The sequence below is a fragment of the Athene noctua genome, chromosome 1 (assembly GCF_965140245.1).
Source record: "Athene noctua chromosome 1, bAthNoc1.hap1.1, whole genome shotgun sequence".
Taxonomy (NCBI): Eukaryota; Metazoa; Chordata; class Aves; order Strigiformes; family Strigidae; genus Athene; species Athene noctua.
In genome coordinates, this window is record NC_134037.1 from 61,119,138 (window position 1) to 61,137,578 (window position 18,441).

Consider the following 18,441-nt stretch of genomic DNA (forward strand, 5'->3'; position numbering starts at 1 on the left):
ACAGTCTGTTCATTCTGGCAGGTCCATTATGATTGAGCATATTCCTTCAACAGCTTCTGCTGATGGCAACAGGGAAAAAAGTTTACTCTGGATTTCTTCCTAATGCAATTAAGACACAATTTAAATTACAGGAGGTACAGTAATTAGCACAAAACCACTTGAAACAAATTCAGAGACTGAATTTCTATCCCACCTGGATGCTTCAGGGGTCAATATGGCCCAGTGACACTCTGCGACAGGCTTCCTAATCAGGTGCAAATAAGGGCATGTAGGAAATCTATTTGTAGATAATCTTTGTGCAGGTATCACGTGAACATAAAGAGAAGTGCTATGTAATAGCAGGGAAGATTGAAATGGAAAGATGGAAGTGGAAGGAGTCTCTTGAGTGCTTTTTCTCGTTCAAACATACAGAAACATATTCAGAGGCACTTCTCTTTCTGTAATCTTAAGCAACCTTTTTCATGTCTGCTCAACTGCCTACTGTCAGCCAATCTGATGAAGAGTTTCTCTTGAGGGACAGTACAAGGGAAGCATTGACTGAAGCAGCAGTTGTGATAAAGTGAGGAATTTTTTTGTCTTCCACAGACAGAGTAAACAGTGGTGACATAGAAGAACTCACCAGAGACTAGTTTTCAGACTTTACCTATTATTTTCTACATGTGATTCTCAACTTCTTTTCTGTGATCTTTTTCAGTCTAACTTCTCTACTATTTATCTGTTTGAAGTAGACATTAAAATATCCTTATGATGATGTGAATTAGTAGAAGCAGGAGGTTGCCTTGGAAATTAAATACACTTTGTTAAAAACTTACAATGAATGGCTAGAGCTCTGACCAAGTGGGTGAATGGTGCTTAGCTATTGTGTGCTGATGATAAGACAAATTCCTTTGTGAAAAGAATTGTAAATGATTCTTCTGAGTTGAGGAAAACGAAGTAAGAATGAATAATCAGAAGAAAGCTTGTTTCATCTGACATGACATGACTTTTCTTTGGATTGATTGTTGCATCTGGGTAGATCATGTGCAATGAGTTGTGTATAGTCAAGCTCCTGATTGTCTAGAATAAAGAGAAGGTATTTGAGTGTGGAACTGGGGAAACACAGTAACCATCTCACAGAAGTGCAGTGAGGTCTAAAACAGTGATCAATGGTTGAAGGGACTATCCTGTTTCACTGGTGCATCATGACAGAATCTAACAGAAGTTCTTGCAAAGTGCAGACTGAGTTAGAACAAGGGCTGTGGTGATTGCATTGTTCTAAACTCCATGCATGCATGCTGATAACAATGGGCATTTTCTTTCATGTCAAAAACGTAGCCCAAGCATTTCAAGAAGTAAATACTTTCTGCAGGAATACAATTGCAGACTATCATTTTGCTTCATGGATGTTGAATGGTTGCATAAATACTTGTCCTTCTAATTTAATGCTACATTGCTGCTTTTTAAAATTTCATCATAATAATGTATACTGGATCATCGTGAAAATAGAAGGAATTCATAATGAGCTCCAGCAGTCTGATTAGGAGACCATATTAACAGGGTAATTTAGAGACAGATTCAAAGGCTGATCTGTTGAAAGACAACTTTTTAATTAAATCAACTTGATTATAAATAGGTGTAATATTGTATCTACAAGGAAGGGTCAAAACTGGAAAAGGGGAAGGAGGTAAGGAATAAATACTTCACTGGGGGCCTGGAACATGGTATGTTTCAGGAGGACAATTACACCCTGTCTAGAGAAACCTGCAAGACATATTTGAATCTAGTTGTTGTCCACTTTGTGTACAGCAGTCAAAATCATGTTGTAAGTCTAACAGGAAATTCTCTTTTGGCTTATAAGTACTGTACTATGATGGGGGAAACCCCTAACTAATATGGTCATAACGTTTCCACTTTCTTAGGGTAAAGAAAGCTATCCAAATCCATGTTTGTTAATAGTATTTTAAGATTACTTTTTTTTTTGCTGTATGGGTTGGATTCAAGCCTATAGGCAAGAGGATACCTCAGCCTTTCAGTCTGAAACTGAACAACAAATGGTAGGATACTGGTAATATAGCAGCCAGTACTATATCAAAAACAGTAGTCAGAGGATTTATGAAGTCATCAGCATGGCTACAGACAAATAAAATATTGTTCTAACAGTGCTAATTAAGACTGTTTAGTCTAAACACTGTGTGACAAATTTAGCTTGCCCTCAGGTCAGGAAGAAATAACTCGTTATGAAGATGAGTCATTCTGAGAAAATATTTTACTGGTAGTCAAGATCCTCATTACCTGATGGTCAATTCATTTAATCTTGAGATTTATGAAAGCAATCTCTTCTATTGACCTGCCCAAGCTGGATGTCACAAGATTAAATACATGTGAGAAAGGCACTAGTGCTATAAGTCTTGCTACTAAATAAACTGAAAAGAGTCCTAAGCTAAAGATTTTTTTATTTGAATATTTACATATTTTTCAGCTCAGTGTTTCTCCATTTATTTACAATGCTTTTACTCTCTTAGATTCCGCTGTCAGAAGGAAAAGAATGAATAGCAAGAATCCCGACCACAGGGGCCTTGCTGTGCTCTGTCTGCATGCAAAATTACACAGTCTAAGCTAGTTAGATGCAAGAAGGTAATATAAGTGAAAGCTCCCAGTAATTGTCCTATCACTTCTAATTGGTTTCCAGAATCCAAAAATTCACATTGAGCAGTACAGAAAAAAAGGCCCAGCATCTGTTTTGTTTCAAGGACAGCCAACACCAGTGAAATTAATTGGGATTTGTAGATTTACCCTTGTGCCAGCCTTCAATATAGCAGAGGTTTGGAAAATTAATTTCCACCTTGAAGAACAGACTGGTTCCTTTTTTTATCAGTAAAACATATTACTTTTTAGTAAAGAAAACACCATTAAATGAATGGCTGGGCTAAAGTCTCTTCAGTAACAGAGAAAACGATATAACCATGAGAGAAGGCGGTTTCATTATAGTGTCAGCATTTAATGACTGGACAATTTGATATACTGTCAAGCTCCTCTGAAAGAATTAAAACCTGCTGAATAGGTGAATTTTTTGTTATTAAAAAAACTGATTCCCTTAGCATTTTAGGAAGGACTTTTCCTATATGACCAGCCACAATGTTTTCTTAGATCAAAACCACAACCCTTCAGAGTGTTTAAATTGTTCCATCCTTCTCAGAGATATGCTAACTCATAAAACAAGATCAAGCATGAGTGTAAGCAAAATGTACATGCAATGGCACACCTGATTTACATGTGCAGCTGAGAAACTGTATGCCAAATGGCTGGACTTACTGCAAGAAAAGCTCTGGTAACAAATCTCACTTTTTTAGTTTTCTACAGAAAACGTTTTATGTTTAGTCATTTTGAAAACCTAACTCAAATGAAGGTGTGAGACTTGTGGATTATAGAAAGAATGTCCCAGCTCCAAATCATTAGATAAAATTAATTTGTTTTGGAGAATCAATTTTATACTTCTACAAGTATACCAAAAGAAATAATATAATGGAAACCACGACAATCCATGCAGTTTTGGTCATGTTCAGCAAAATAAATCATTACAAACTGAAACTTTGCCTGAATTAATAAATTTAGGTGAAGTTTGGTCACATTTCATAAAAAATCCTTAAACAGACCAGCTCCAACTAGTTCTAAGTATCACTACAAATGTTAATAACTTTAGATTATTTGTAATTTACTTTGTATATGACATCTGTTTAACCCATGAAATCAAAAGGCAACACAAACACAATTTTCTTCTGAACTAATAGTAACACAGTGTAAAGACTCAGAAGCTGCATGAATGTATGAGCTAATGCAGCCAAATGGATTTGCTGAATATGCATTTTAATAATGTTAACAAAATAACTTGTACTTAGATTTTGGCTAAACATGCTTCCAATGATTTTTTTTTGTGGAAAAAGCAGTACAAATAATCCATGAAGCAAGTATACAATTAGTTTTTCAAGTCTTGCAGATAGCAGACCTGATCTCAAGGTGACTTTAGTGATGATTTCTATTAAAAGTTTTCACATTAAAATACTTCGTATAATGTAAACCAGATTGGTTTGGCTGAAGTCCAATTTTCAAGCAGTTTTAGAGAGCTATTGTTAACAGAAATGATCACTGTGGTCGGCTAATGACAATTGTATGCAAATTCTGGAGTATGCCACAGACTTACTATTTGTGGTAAAATTGTGGCAACTTTCTTAACAAGACGACGGAAAATTGCCAGTAGCAGGAATTGCTGGCAACCTCAAAACTGCAGCTGTGGTTATATTCTCAGATTACTGAGAAATTATAGCAGTTTGTAACAAAACTTTAGCTTATTACATTGAGAGGGAAAGTGAGAGGAAGAATACTGAAGAGATTAGCACAAAGGCAAAGAGAAATGCCAATATTGAGCAGCCTTGTTTCAACTTGGTGAAGACAGAATGGCTGCAATCTCAGACTGTCAAGCTTGATAATGATAACTAATTTTAAACTACTAGTATATTATCTTATAAATTTTAATTAACTCAGCTACCTTACAAAGGAGCTATAATTACTTTTGGCATTCTGTAAGGATGCAGTCGATGACCATGATTGAGCTTTCAATGGTCTTAGTCAGGAGTCTCTCCTCATCCACTCTCATGTCCTGACCCTCCACTGATATCTCTGCTCAAGCCAGCTATGTGCAGGGACGTATCCATGTCCAATGTCTGAGCTGACTGATGATGAAATAGAACAGAAACCTAAAATGATAAGGAACAGATGTAAGATCTCCATCCAGTCCTACAAATTTGAATACTGCCACTGCAGTCACCATAAGTTAAGCGCTGAGTGCCTCTGAAGAACTTCTCTACAGTCTTGAAAGGATGACTTTAGCAGCAGTTCAGTTCCATAGTTTCTATCAAACCTGGCCAGTCCCCTAGATCTCAATTCTCTTCAGGCTTTTTCTTGTGCACCAATAAGATTTCATGAATATAAGAGAGATGACTGAGAGCAGTGAATGTTAATCTAATAGGGCACTGATGTAATTGGTTTACTGAGAAATGAAGCCTAGTAACTTGGAGACAGCGAGCATGAGACAACCAAGAAAAACAAAAAATTAACTGAGTTTATGTTAGATTGCACACATCAACTTCACTTTTTAAAATTAGTATAATATGTTCAATATTTAACCCTCCCATTTCTTTATATTACAGTTATATTTAAGGGTGGCATCCATTAATTTCCCTAGATGAAGATACCAGGGTTTCCTTTATTTATTTATTTTTATTTTAATTTGTATGTTTGATTTAATTTCACCTGCAGCTGAAGCTAATTCCTACTGTGATTCCAAAAAACTGAGGTGGACCATTTTTTTCATATCGGTGTGTCTTCTGCAAGAATAATTTTCAACTTTACCTGAGCTCTGGAGGTGTTGCTCTTTCATAGAGATTATCTAATCAAATTTGGAAATTCTTGGTACAACAACACAATAATACAGAAACCCCATACTTTAGTAAACATTTAGCACCATTTTCAATATGTGTAGAGAAAGGAAGAAGCAGAAAAAGTTAAAGAATGGGTAAATTTGGGCAAACTCCAAAGAGCAGATTGTCTGCTTGGGTGTTGGGAACTGGTGAGAAAACAACATCTGGGACATCTTATGCCAAAAGAGACATGAAATGGTAATTCCTACTAGCAGCTAATTCGAGTAGATTGAGTCAAAAGTTGTAACAGGTATAGAGATCTAGTGAAATGTTATCAGAAGTTTAATTTTATTATGTTTATGTGTCAGAAGCTCGGTGTTGATCAGAAATGGCCAAATTCATAGCATCAGCACTTGATTTGCCTACCCGCTGTAAAATCAGGCACTTATCTTGATGTTTCTTGTCCACATTTATATGCTGTTCCTATTAATTCAGAATTTCTTGGCAGTACTATAAAGTTAGATGTCCATTTGCTCAAGGCCTTCATAGACTGTTGAGATATGAGCTAAAGTACATGTTTGAAAGAATTGATGTCTTTTTTTGATAAAAATTCCAGAGAATAAACCTTTGCCTTCATTCTGTCCCTAGAGTCAGAGAAACTGAAGAAAATGAGAAAAAAAAATATTCTCTGTCGTTAATTCAAGTTTAAATTTCAAAACAGAAATTTAGGCTAGACATTGTCTTTCAGAGTTTTTAGCTTCTGATGACTTTACATAGGTCTTTCACTGCTTCTAGAACTTAGGAAGAGTTCTTCTAGAACAATGTTGCCTCATTAAATCTGTGAAAGTCATTGTTTGACGTTTCTCACAGACTTAATATTTCACTGGACAACACTGAAAAACTAAAGATATAAGGTTTTTTGTGGAAGTATACAGGATTTGTTAAAAATTACATTTGGTCTATGTGAATTCATTCAGTCCATGACTTGATTATTCAGGTCAATGGCCAAAACGAAACCCAAGAAAGGTTATGCGGTTTGAATTCAGAATTTTTACCAGTTGTTGCTCTTTTTCTTACTTTATAGCTGAGAAGGAGAGCATGGAGATGCGTTTTCTTTGAGCTTGAGTCAGAGTAGGGATGTTAAATCAACTGCGGACCTCCTAACCACCCAGATACTGGGAATTCTGGGGTGGGTTGAAGGCAATAAATTTTCATGGGGACAGAAAGGACAAGTCAGTATGACTGTCTTGTTCAAAGGTGAGTGAGTGCCCTCTCCAGGAAGATAGAATGTTCAAAATGCTCCTCATACACAAACAGACTGCCATATGCATGGCTATATGCCACCACTTTCTTCTCTGGCTGGTTTTCCTTGTTTTGTTTTTTATTGGAATATTGTTTAATGTGCTTTTTGAATCTAATCCAGAAAAGCAAAACACTTAATTCTGTAAATGCTGAAATGAACTGTTTTGAAATTTCTGCATTTCTTTCTTATTAATCAGAAACTATTTTTTTTTTCTTCTGAATTTAGCTATAATTAACAAACATCTTTAGTTCAAATAGACTTACTATTTTTGGTGAATAAAAACAAGTGGAGAGGCACACACAAGTCCTTTCCCATCTTCCACACAGCCTCACAGAGATGGCCCAGCCATACCATATATCCTTGCTATACAGCATGACTGCTGCAATATGAGTAAATAGTATGTGACTCTGGCCAGGAAAAGAGAAGAGTTTCTTGCATCTTTCAGATGTTCAGGTGAGATTAGTGGCTTTTTGCTCTGCAGGGTCTCTGGGATAGTCTCTGGGGCTTGATCCATGACGTTTTTAAAGGCAGAGAGAATCATAACTTGTCTTAAGAGAACCGAAACCTGTCTGCTGAGCCTGAAACATGCCATCATAAGATCATTTAAGCAGGACAGGACTTAATTCTCTCTTTGATTCTGAGGAGCTATAAACACTTTCACTTCCCTGTGTGGTGGTCTATTTGTGAAACAGGCAACAGTTTGCAGTTTGTCTTGTACTGGGAATCTTAAGAGGCTTAACAAGTATATCTGACTTGCTTTGCCAGTCCTGCAGGAGAAACACCACTGAAAAGGAAGGTATTGCAGTTGTGATTTTTTTCTACTCATTCTGTGAACATAGAGGGTATGAGTGCTAGGAGAGTGTCTGCAAAAGCCCACTAAATGGGCAGCCATTAAGTCTTTCCCATTAAAGGGCTAGGCACAGCTCTACCACAGGCTTTCATGAGTGAGGGCAAGACAGTGACCCTGAGTTCTTATCCCTGTGCAGCTGCTCCAATGAGGACAAGCTTTTCCAGCTCTGTGTCCTCCTGCAGGCATGGTGGCTGCTCTCAAATACCCACATCTGATTGAACTGAGCTGGTGGGAGAGACCTATCTTTTCCAGGGTGAAAGCAGATATCATGGTGGTTCTTCTGTGGGAACGGTGGCAGGATGGGCAGAGCTAACCCTCAGAGCTGGCACTGGGGATGTGCTGTGTGAATTGTAGTTTACCAGATCGACTCAGTTTGACTGTGCATTGCTCAAAGCCTCACTGTAGACAGATTTCTTCCTCCTTTTTTTTTTTGCGGAAATTTGTTTTAAAATATATTTGCTCTCAAGTTAAGACTTTGTCTGCCAAGTTTCGCCCAGAAAACATTTTTGCAGCCAAGTTATAAACCCCTCCAAGTAAGGGTATGCAGAGTAGCAATGAAGAGAGCCTAAAGCATAATGGCACCAGTTAGCTCCCTGAGAATGCCACCTTTATGATCTGTTATCTTCCTTTGCCAGCTTCAGTTTGACGTTTCATGAGAGCTGGGTTGGGCAATTCATTTTTAGCTTAGTTTTGGACTTAGTTATCAAAATAGGACAGTAAAGCTCTCAAACATGTTGTATATTCTTGGAAAACACTGCAGAAAGACAAATATTTCACTTGGACTGAAAGGAGATATAAATCTCACACAGAACGCCTGTCAGCAAATTTAGCTAATATGCTAATTGTCTGAGGAGTGGACTGATGGGATACCCTATCTTAAGACCTTAATGTTGAAAAATATCTATCTGTCTTATACTGTGAATGTCATGTTAAGAAGATTCATATACCCACTGAAATGTTTGTCTAATCACAGAAATAGTTTTGATATTTATTTATTTATTTTTATTTTTAATGGACTAATTTATTACCTGTATCCGTTAGTTCGGCCAGAGAGTGTTCAGAAACTGAATTCTGACTGAGATTAGCATGGGGACCTTTAAATATTCTTAGGCATACTGTTTTAATTGATGACAACTTGGTAGAAGAGGCAGGATTTACCTAGAGATTACAGAACTAGTCCTAGGGATGTAATGATCAGTGCTTAATCAGTCCCTGTCGGTGCAGTTGAAAGTAAGGACTCCACCAAAGGCTCTGGAATAGGCAGCATGTGCAGGGTATCTTGAAGGAGATGCTCTTGCTCCTTTCCAGCGTACATCCAGTGTGGCTGCTTGTTTCCAGACAGACAGCTGCTATTCTCCTAGCACTGCAGAACTAGCTGCCTTTTCACCACTGGGAACCCATCTGAGATACATATAAGCATATGTGACTGACCTTCACACCATGCACAAGGGGACACCAGCGCCCATGACAGACCCTGCTGACAGTGTGTCTCAGGAGGCCATGAGGAGGGACAAGCACTTGGGGAGAGGATGTTAGGGCAAAAGATGCAGGATTTTTATTCTGTGGTGTTGTCAGCATACCACTCACCAGGGTCTAGGGAAAAGATGGCTGGGAGCTGTTAGCAGTGCATCACATTTTTCAATCACTGCACATCCATTTTATGGCACTTTTTAGGCACTCTGGCTACAATAAAGGTTGAACTTTTTAAGAAACAGCACTAAACATGGAAAGACAGACATGCCACTAGCATGCCCAGTACTTCAGGAGCAAAGGCATCCTGTGTTGCAGAAATTCCCAGAAGGTGTTTTGTTTGTATCTCTTTTCCTTCAAGGACTGTGGAGCAAACACTGGAGAATAAACCCCCCAGATCAGTCAGCCTGCTGTCTCTGTACACTCCTCACAGGTGCTTGTGGTTGTACTTCTGCTGTGATTCCCGCCAACAGAAATAAATACACACATAAAGCTCAGGTTTCTCCCAAGCATTGTGGACATCACTTTGCTTAGGGGGAAGGTGTTCAGATCTCATAAGAAGTGCAAAAGGGAAGGTAATCCAAACATTACAGAGGTACAATTCTCCTTTTCAGTGAGGTTTTTAGCTCGCTGGTGCCAAGCAAATGTGGCCAGTCTACTAGCTTTGCCCTCAGTCAGTCCCGCTGATTTTACAGCAATAATTTCCAAACTGAAATGGTTCAAGGTAACCATTCCTCCTTCTGGCTTCAGCACTGCTGTGTTAGCTTTGCTTAAGCTCATCTTTTTATTAAAAGACTGCACACTTGAAGAAGAACCTGTAAGTAAAGTCCAGGAGCCCTCTTAGGTACAGGATAATTACTGTACTGGCTGCAGACATTTTGCACAGCTGTAACTTAGTTATAGACTGGAAGATTCATTGTAATATCCATTTTAATAACAACAAAAAAAGGTTTATTGTAGCACATTGGACTTCCAGAGTTATATTTTCTGCTCTGTGGCCATTATAATGAGCTACAACAAAATTACTGTGCCTGAGGTTTTTTCAGAGCTCCATGAAATTTCAAGTATTTGTGCATCTTTCGTAAAGGAATCCCTTATCTGATCAAGTTTACTGATGTCTCTCAATTTAATTAACCTGAGAAATATTCTTGAAGTCAGGAGAATTCTGTCTGAGGATACAAAGAACATCTTTTCAACTGCTTTTACATTTATAATTCAAAATATTTTTCATTATTAAAATGGTTGCACCTCAGTGAGAAACAGGTAAGCATACAACTGAAAAACACACACCTTTCCTGAGCCACTGCTGTGACCGTTCTCATGTTAGGTTGACAGAGAAATAGAAGGAGGCATTTTTTAACTGTGGGGTACAAGTCTTTCTTGTGTCAGGTATGAGCGCTTTCAACATAGAAAGATAGTACACTCTCAAAGTTTTTGTTTTGTCTTGTTTTTATGAAGAAAGCAATATAGGATCATAAATGAGACTTGCAGCCTTATTAGAATAAGTGTAAAATAAGTGTAGAAGTCTTGCAGAACTGCCATATGTGTTACACATTTTTCTTCTAATAGCCACCACATCTACCAGAGCAGACAGTAGATGTCAAATCCTTTTTGCTGCTTTTCTTTCCAGAACAATAATAGTGATGTGGAAACAGCACATGGTTTTTCTGAAGTTATATTAGACATATCTGATCTTCATGTTTGCAGTAATCTGACTTTGGCAGGCTTTTTAAAGACGGGTTAGGGAGTATTACATTAGACAGTGGTGCTAGGCAGCCAAACTTATGATATTTTGCAGTTCCAGAAAAGAAAGTTCAACACAGCCAAGATCTGAACAGAACAGATATTGTATATTAAAACAGGCTGGAAAACCTAAGAGAGAAACATCCAAATGTTGCCCAACTGAACGACTGCACTGGCAGCTTGCATGGAGCTGAAGGTCTAAATCAGATATGCAGAAAATGGGGAGATTGTAATCCCTTTAATATGGGAAGTATGCCCTGTGGGGGACTACTTCTCCCAGCATGCAACTGCAAAATGTCATCGATCTCAGCCACCCTTAAGCAGAACAGCTGAAAAGCATGCAAAATTGCTTTGACACAAATAATCGTATATACAAAGTGGAGGCCATCGCTTCAGATGCTGCTGGAAAATAAATCTCCTGTCTGTGTCCAAAAGAGATGGCAGAGATGTGAAATTATGCTGACAAATATTTTTGTCTAGTTGTACACCATTTATAAAGCTGTTTTGAACTCATCACTGTTATATGAGTTATGATACTATGAAGGAGAAATTTATTGAAAGGTACTGAAATCAGTCAGCTGAAAAAGTAATTTTTATTTTTGGCAGGGACATCATTGTAGAAAATAGTATATTCTAAAAAGAGACAAATAAAGGAAATGGGCAACGGCTACACTTAAAAATGGAAAATAGGTAATGTTTCTAAATAATAAATTAAAAATTAACGGATGATGCAACAAAGACAAAATGTTTAGAGGTATGGCTTTACAAATTAAACTAAAATCAGTTAAAAATGCAGGAAAACTTTGAGCTGCATATCATCCTTCAGCTGAAATATCTTGCTGATATCACCTTCCAAGATAGCTGTAGGGGCAGACACTGACTTCATGTAGGTACAGATGTTTCATGAAGTGATGGGCTTCTCCAGATGCCTGACTGCAAACACACATTTTTAGGGGAAGAGATCTTAACTTCACTTTGGTACTGAAAATAAGTTTCCCGATTGCTGTTTAGCTGTTCTGCATCAAGTGACTGAACGCACATACATATTCCCAGATAAAATCTACAATGAGGTTGAGAGTACATACATAGCAGTGATTTGGTATGAAACGCTTTTATGAGGCTGTTGTGGTATTCCTAAAACAAACATTGTAAGACCAGAAAATATTATGAATATAAGATTAAAAAAAAACAGTATAGAAACATATATATTTTCACATGAAAACCTACCAAATAAACTTACCTCTACCCCAGTGTAACATGATATATTAGGTATGTATCAGGCATCTTATTAATTATAATCTGGGGTTAGATCAAAGCAACTTCATTAAGGATTCTAATTTTCTCCTCATGGTAGTTCTGGAGGATGAAGTTTATATTTCTAGCCATCCTCACATAAAATAGACACAGTCATGTTAATTTTAGCCCACTTTTGTAAACTGCCTGAGTTTATAATGTTGTTTTTCTTAATTAATTCTTACAATAACCCTGAAGTACAGTATATCTTTTCATTTAAAAAAAAAAAAAAAAAAAAGGCAGTAAATAAAACACATCTTTAGTTGCACTCCAGAGATTTAAAAATTTGTGTATATCACTGCTTCATACAAGAACACTAAAGAAGGATTTGTAGGAGAAGGTCACAATGTCTTATTTCTCATTATTTGAGACACAGTGTTTTCCTGTTGACTCCTTTATAAGATACTCATTTGTTCCTTCAGACTGCTTGGAACAAGAGGGCAATCAGCAGGTTTGGCTTCAGGTTGGAGCATTGCTGACATTTCTGGTATCTGTCCCCTGCCATTCACATGGTCCTCTGTGCACCCACACTCCACACTGCTTCCCCCAGCATGTTTTTCTCCGTTTATGCACTGTGAATTCTGTCTGCCCTGTGGAGCAGAGCTGACTGAAGAGTGCTTCCTCTTCTCACCACTTAGTTACTACCTGGAGGGAAGCTGCAGTTGGGGTTAAAAAAAACCCTTGGCACCCATTTCCCAAAGGAGAAGAAAGCATCCCCCTACTGAAATGGCTGCCAGCTGAGGAATTTCCTGAGGATGGACAAGGACAGCCATTGCAACAGCTCCTTGGGCATTGTCTCTACCAGCAGTGCCAGCTCTGTCAAAGAGGGAGGTTTGCAGAGGCTGCTCAGTGACTGAAGCTGGTTTGGGCACCAGTGCCATGCTGTCTTTATTTAAACAATCCTTTACGTCTGCTCTGCCCCGTCAGCAAATGACTAGTGGAAAACTTTCAGAAAATTGACTCTATGAGCAGGCAAGTTTTATAACTGTTAAGGACCATAAACTGAACCTTTAGTCACTAAACCTTTCCATCTGAGAAAACTGAAAACACCCTGAGCTTCTGGCCATTACTCAGCTGGTCCCAAGGTGCTGAGTACTTGCAACCCATCTGGGTTTTGCTGGTGTTCATGGGTGGTAAGAAGGATTTTAGAAATATAAAAATGGAAAACTGAGTTTCAAAATGGCATTTTAAGTTATATCTGATCAATATATGCCTTTCTTTCTGAATCTGGGAACCCGTCAGCCTTTCTCTGCGTGGATATTATGTGATGAAGAGCATTGAGCAGCCACGTCAGGCAAAGATGTCCTCAAGCCAACCAAACTCAAGGGGACACATTCTATATTATAGATAAACATCTCTACAGGTGGCCCTAGATGAACTGGTAGGTTTCTGTTATAAACCACCCTTTCAAGCAACCTATCTTTCCACCTTATACTGAGAACAACCCTTGGCAAGGCTTATTTTCTGACTCTCTCCCACTTCTGGTATGCTCTGTATCATTTAAAGCCTTTAAATACTTTTCTAAAATACATACCGCAGTTCAAAGAAGAGTTACGAGCTCAATGTAAAATTACCCAGTGAGTTTCTTTAACACTGCTATCCTATAAATAAGACTTGATAATCATGATGATCCCCTTTGGCCTTAAAATTTCTGAAACTTGGGGTTGTCATAAAAAGATACATGCCTAATTTAGTTCTGCTGTCTTTTCAAACTGCCTGCTTGATAACCAAAATGGGACCGTTATAAATTTTAGGTGCTTTTCCTCAGGAAAGCCATTTGAACACCCTATAATCCTATGAAAGCCTCAACCCAGATGCTGCTGAAACATCGAAAGGTATGTCCCTTCTAAGCCAGCATGTTTTCAGGGTGCTGTAAACTGGGTGTCTTTGAGGTTACAGAAACTCTTAGCTCTGAGGTAAAAGATGGTTAGCTCCTATCTAAATTGTGAGGATCCAGAGATGCATCTCAAGAGGAGACTAATTTTGAGCTGGCTGTTAAATTTTTGGCAGTATCTGGAATGGTACTGAGTCCAGCATTAAACACAACAGACATGGCTATTTTAATTTTTAAAAGTCCAAACAAGTGATGGTGATAATATTATCTCAGTATGCCCAATCATTGTTTTACCTAAGCTGGAAACTGCTGAAGGGATTCTCTGTGCATTTATGTCACTTAAGCATAGGTAAATCACTTCTTACCATAATTACTTAATTTTCGTTAAAACCACCACAGTGTGGGTTCCCAGGGAAGTCCTGAGTACCAGTCATTTGCTGGAACACTCAGAAATGGTGGGGCATGCAACAGAAGATAGCTATGGTTTGTATAGTGTTCCAGAATAAGGGTGCTTTCTTGAACGGGAGACATAATAAAATCGCACGGAAGATATTTCACACTGTGAATATTAAATATTTTTGTGATGAAAAAAAAATCAGTGAAATATTTTACTCTGGTTCAGTGAAGAGCCTTCCATGTGAAATGAAGCTGAGAGCATGGTCAAACCTATTCTTCCTTCAGGTGCACAAATGACTGACTTAAAACAAAATTTTGGAATATCTTTTGTGCTTTAAAAACATGGGGTGAAATTGCAGCAATATCAAATGAAATTACTACATTTCCTTTGATTTTAGAGGATCAAATTTTAGCTCAAGGAAACTTGTCAGATTACCAACAACATACCTGACTAAACTGCAAGACAAAATAAAATGTTCCCCTAGATATTGCTGATATATACCTGATAAAATGTATCACAGTTGCAGGTAAAGCTCTGAAGTAGGTTATCCTCTTGACAGTACAAATTTCCCTTTCCACAGTAACCCAGTTAGTAATGTTGCAGACACAACCTTTCCTACTTATGGAGATAATAGTAATGAAAGAAAGGACAATCATGGCTATATAATAGTTTAAAATACAACTTTGTCTCTCTTGACATCTGCATAGACTAAATGAGTTGTTGAAGGATTTGAACAGTTTTACAGAGTATATTAAGTTTCATGACTTGCACACAAAAAAAATATTCATTTGGTTACATGTTGGAAATCCAGAGCCAACAATAACTTCGGGATTTATTAAAAGCAGGCCACTGTTTTAATGGGAAAATATTTTTATGCTATGAGCAGTAATGACTTTTTTACAACTCTTGTAAAAACTCAAAAGAAGAGCAATGAAGATTCTTGGGATGGATGGATTTTGCTGCTCTTGAGTGAATTAGTAGAATAAAATATTTGTTTCTAAATGGACACAGCACCTGTTTAATTAGCTATCAGGAAAACTAAAACCTTCTTTACTATTTAAATTGTGGAAATCATCCTATAAAAACTAAAGATGAGCAGGTGTTAACTGATGCTCTGTGTCATACTACTTATGGGTATCTTGAAATTGTCAGTTTCTAATAGAAACCTCAGCTACCTGGCAAGATTCCGGTAATACAGCAAATTATTACTACAGATTATATTTCACTCTGTCACACTGGATTAGGCTGCCATTGTAGTGTCTCTCTTGGAACTGCCCTTTTGTCTGGATTTCTCCTGACATACAACAGTTTCCAACCACACTGAGGCAGGAGTTTTGGTATATGTTTTTTTCAGACAAATTATTACACTCCCAGTGTGCCTGCAAACAGGTTCCCTCCCATCCTGTTCAGATGAGCCAGGTGATGGAGACTTGTGTCCACTACTGAACCACTGGCTGAAAATACCCAGGCTGTCACAAACAGCTCAATGAGGGAAGGGAAGGGAAGGGAAGGGAAGGGAAGGGAAGGGAAGGGAAGGGAAGGGAAGGGAAGGGAAGGGAAGGGAAGGGAAGGGAAGGGAAGGGAAGGGAAGGGAAGGGAAGGGAAGGGAAGGGAAGGGAAGGGAAGGGAAGGGAAGGGAAGGGAAGGGAAGGGAAGGGAAACCTACACTGCCAGGAGATTTGGCTAACTGCTATTTTTACTTTAGGCTCCTGTATTCAAGGCATATTTTCTTCACATTTCTTTCAGAACTTGACCATTCAGTATTGCAATACTGTCCTATTATGAGTCAGTTGTTTCATTACTTCACTTTCTACTGCATATGAAATTTAGATTGTAATGTGATAAGCTTGTGTTTAGCTTTCACTGGATCATTTCCACTGCTTTGTCTATCACCTACACTCTACTGGTAATATGACTGGAGTAATACTGTATTCTGAAATTAGAGAAAGTTACCTTGCTACTTTTTTTCATATTAGTTGGAGAGAAAGATATCGAACTTTGGAGAAGGATGTAGTTGTGGTGGGGACACTTATAATAGAGCAGTGTCTCCTATATCTCCTCCATACATGGATGATGTGAGTGGAAATCCCATACAAATCCCCAGTAACTGATGCTATAAGCATCACTGAGGTTATTACTCCTTCTCATATGGTGATTGCTGTGTGTATCCTGTCTTGTATTGCAGCTTCCTCAGCTAAATCTCCTTCTGCCAAAAGTGCCTCCACCTTCTTCAGTGTTGAAATAAACTAATTTTGGCCATGTTCTCCTCTTCATTTATCTATGGCCACATGGATAGAACATCCCAAATTTTTCCTTTCATGTATGTTTCTTATGGACTATCACTTAAACTATGGCAGATGTTTAACTCACCTGAATCTACCAATTTATAACCAAAGATACATAATGGTTAGCACTGATGTAAATTTACCTACCACTTTCCTCCTAGTTTCTACTTCCATACTGTCAGTCTCCTTGATGTCCTTTGACTTGACTGTAAGCATTTTTTCCAGCATTTCATATTCCTGAACATCTAATGAGCCCTATTGCAATATCTACCTGTAACCCTTTCTATTTATAGCTCACCAGAGTAAATTTTCCACCTCTCCATTAATCTTTAAATGATAATGATACACTTCTCTCTTCTATCTGAAACTGCAAAAAATTGTCTTTTCTTGATAATGGTCATTGAGAAACTTAGAATGATACATGTTGCTCCTAAAATCCCCAAAGGAACTTAACTGGGGAAATTTACATCATCACTTTCTGGGCAAATAACAGGTCTTATAAACTCTATTAACCAATTAACCTCTTTCCATCCAGTCACAATTCACTGGCACATCAACAAATACCATAAGGTTAGATGGGAATTTGCAGCACAAAAGCTATTCTTACCAATAACTTTATGTGTGTTCTTGTACCCTAGGATAAATGTGGGATGATGCACATTGTGAGCAGCTTTCCTCCATGGTGATTTGTTTGTGCTCCTGCATCTTAAGATACCACTACTACTTTCTAGATACAAAGAAGGAAAAGGACTGTGTTGTTTCAGTTGCCAGAACTTTTTCTTTAACAGAAAACATTGTAAAGGATGAACTTGACATTACAGCTTAAAAAATATTTCCGGATCTTGTTAAATCTTTCTCCTTTATACTTATACACAGAATTGATTTGCCTACCTGTGGGGGTGAACTTAGGAATACCTGGACAAATGCATAACTTTTATACTAGTTTAGTCTATTCCAAAATACCCAGAGAACTAGACACATTTCAGCCTACCTGCTCATTGCTACTGAACAAAGGAAGAACCTAGGCCTAGAGGCTGGGAGATGTTCTCTCACTCAGGATTTATCTCACATCAGGATCAGGTTTTACAGCTACATTTTAAAGGCCAGTTGGACATTTATTGTTGTCCACAAATACTCTGTATGCATAATGTCCCCAGGCACATAATTTATATTCATTTCAGTGGAAGTTAGGAGATTTTGGAAGTCCCTATGCATCTTTTTACCCATATACCTTATGAGAATCTGCATTTGAATCAGCATTAAATTATTTAGCTAGGACCACTGTCAATGCACATACTGGTTATCTAAACCTTTCCATGGCATATTAAAATTGCAAACTCCCAACTATTCCATCTGCACTAACATGTATTAATCTATACAATATATGTGTTTATGCAATTCATATAAAAATATGTTGAATGCTTTTTAGGTTGCAAAGTCACAAGTACAAAAATTAGGAGAATCAGTTGTACTTATATCTTTGCTATTCAGTGTATGGCTCCAGTTAATTGTTACAGCTTGTTGTTGAAGGCCTGCATATCTTATGTAAAATAAATTAACTCCTGGACATTATGCAGTTCTCAGCACCCCAAACCTCAGAAACTGAGATGAGGTAGCAGAATTATTATAATATTGGGTTACAAAGAGAGAACCAAGATACTACTTATTTTTCTTGAAATTAAGCAACACTGGAAAAAGTGAAGGTCTTTTAAAAGCTACTTTTTTTCTTTTTTTTAAAATCTGATATCACAAACACTAGAATAACTTTGTCACAAATGCATTTTATATTACAGTGTGTGCAGATACTCAATCTAAAGAGGAGATGTAACCAAAAGAGGTGTAGTAGAAGCCTGTAAGATAAGTAATTTTACAG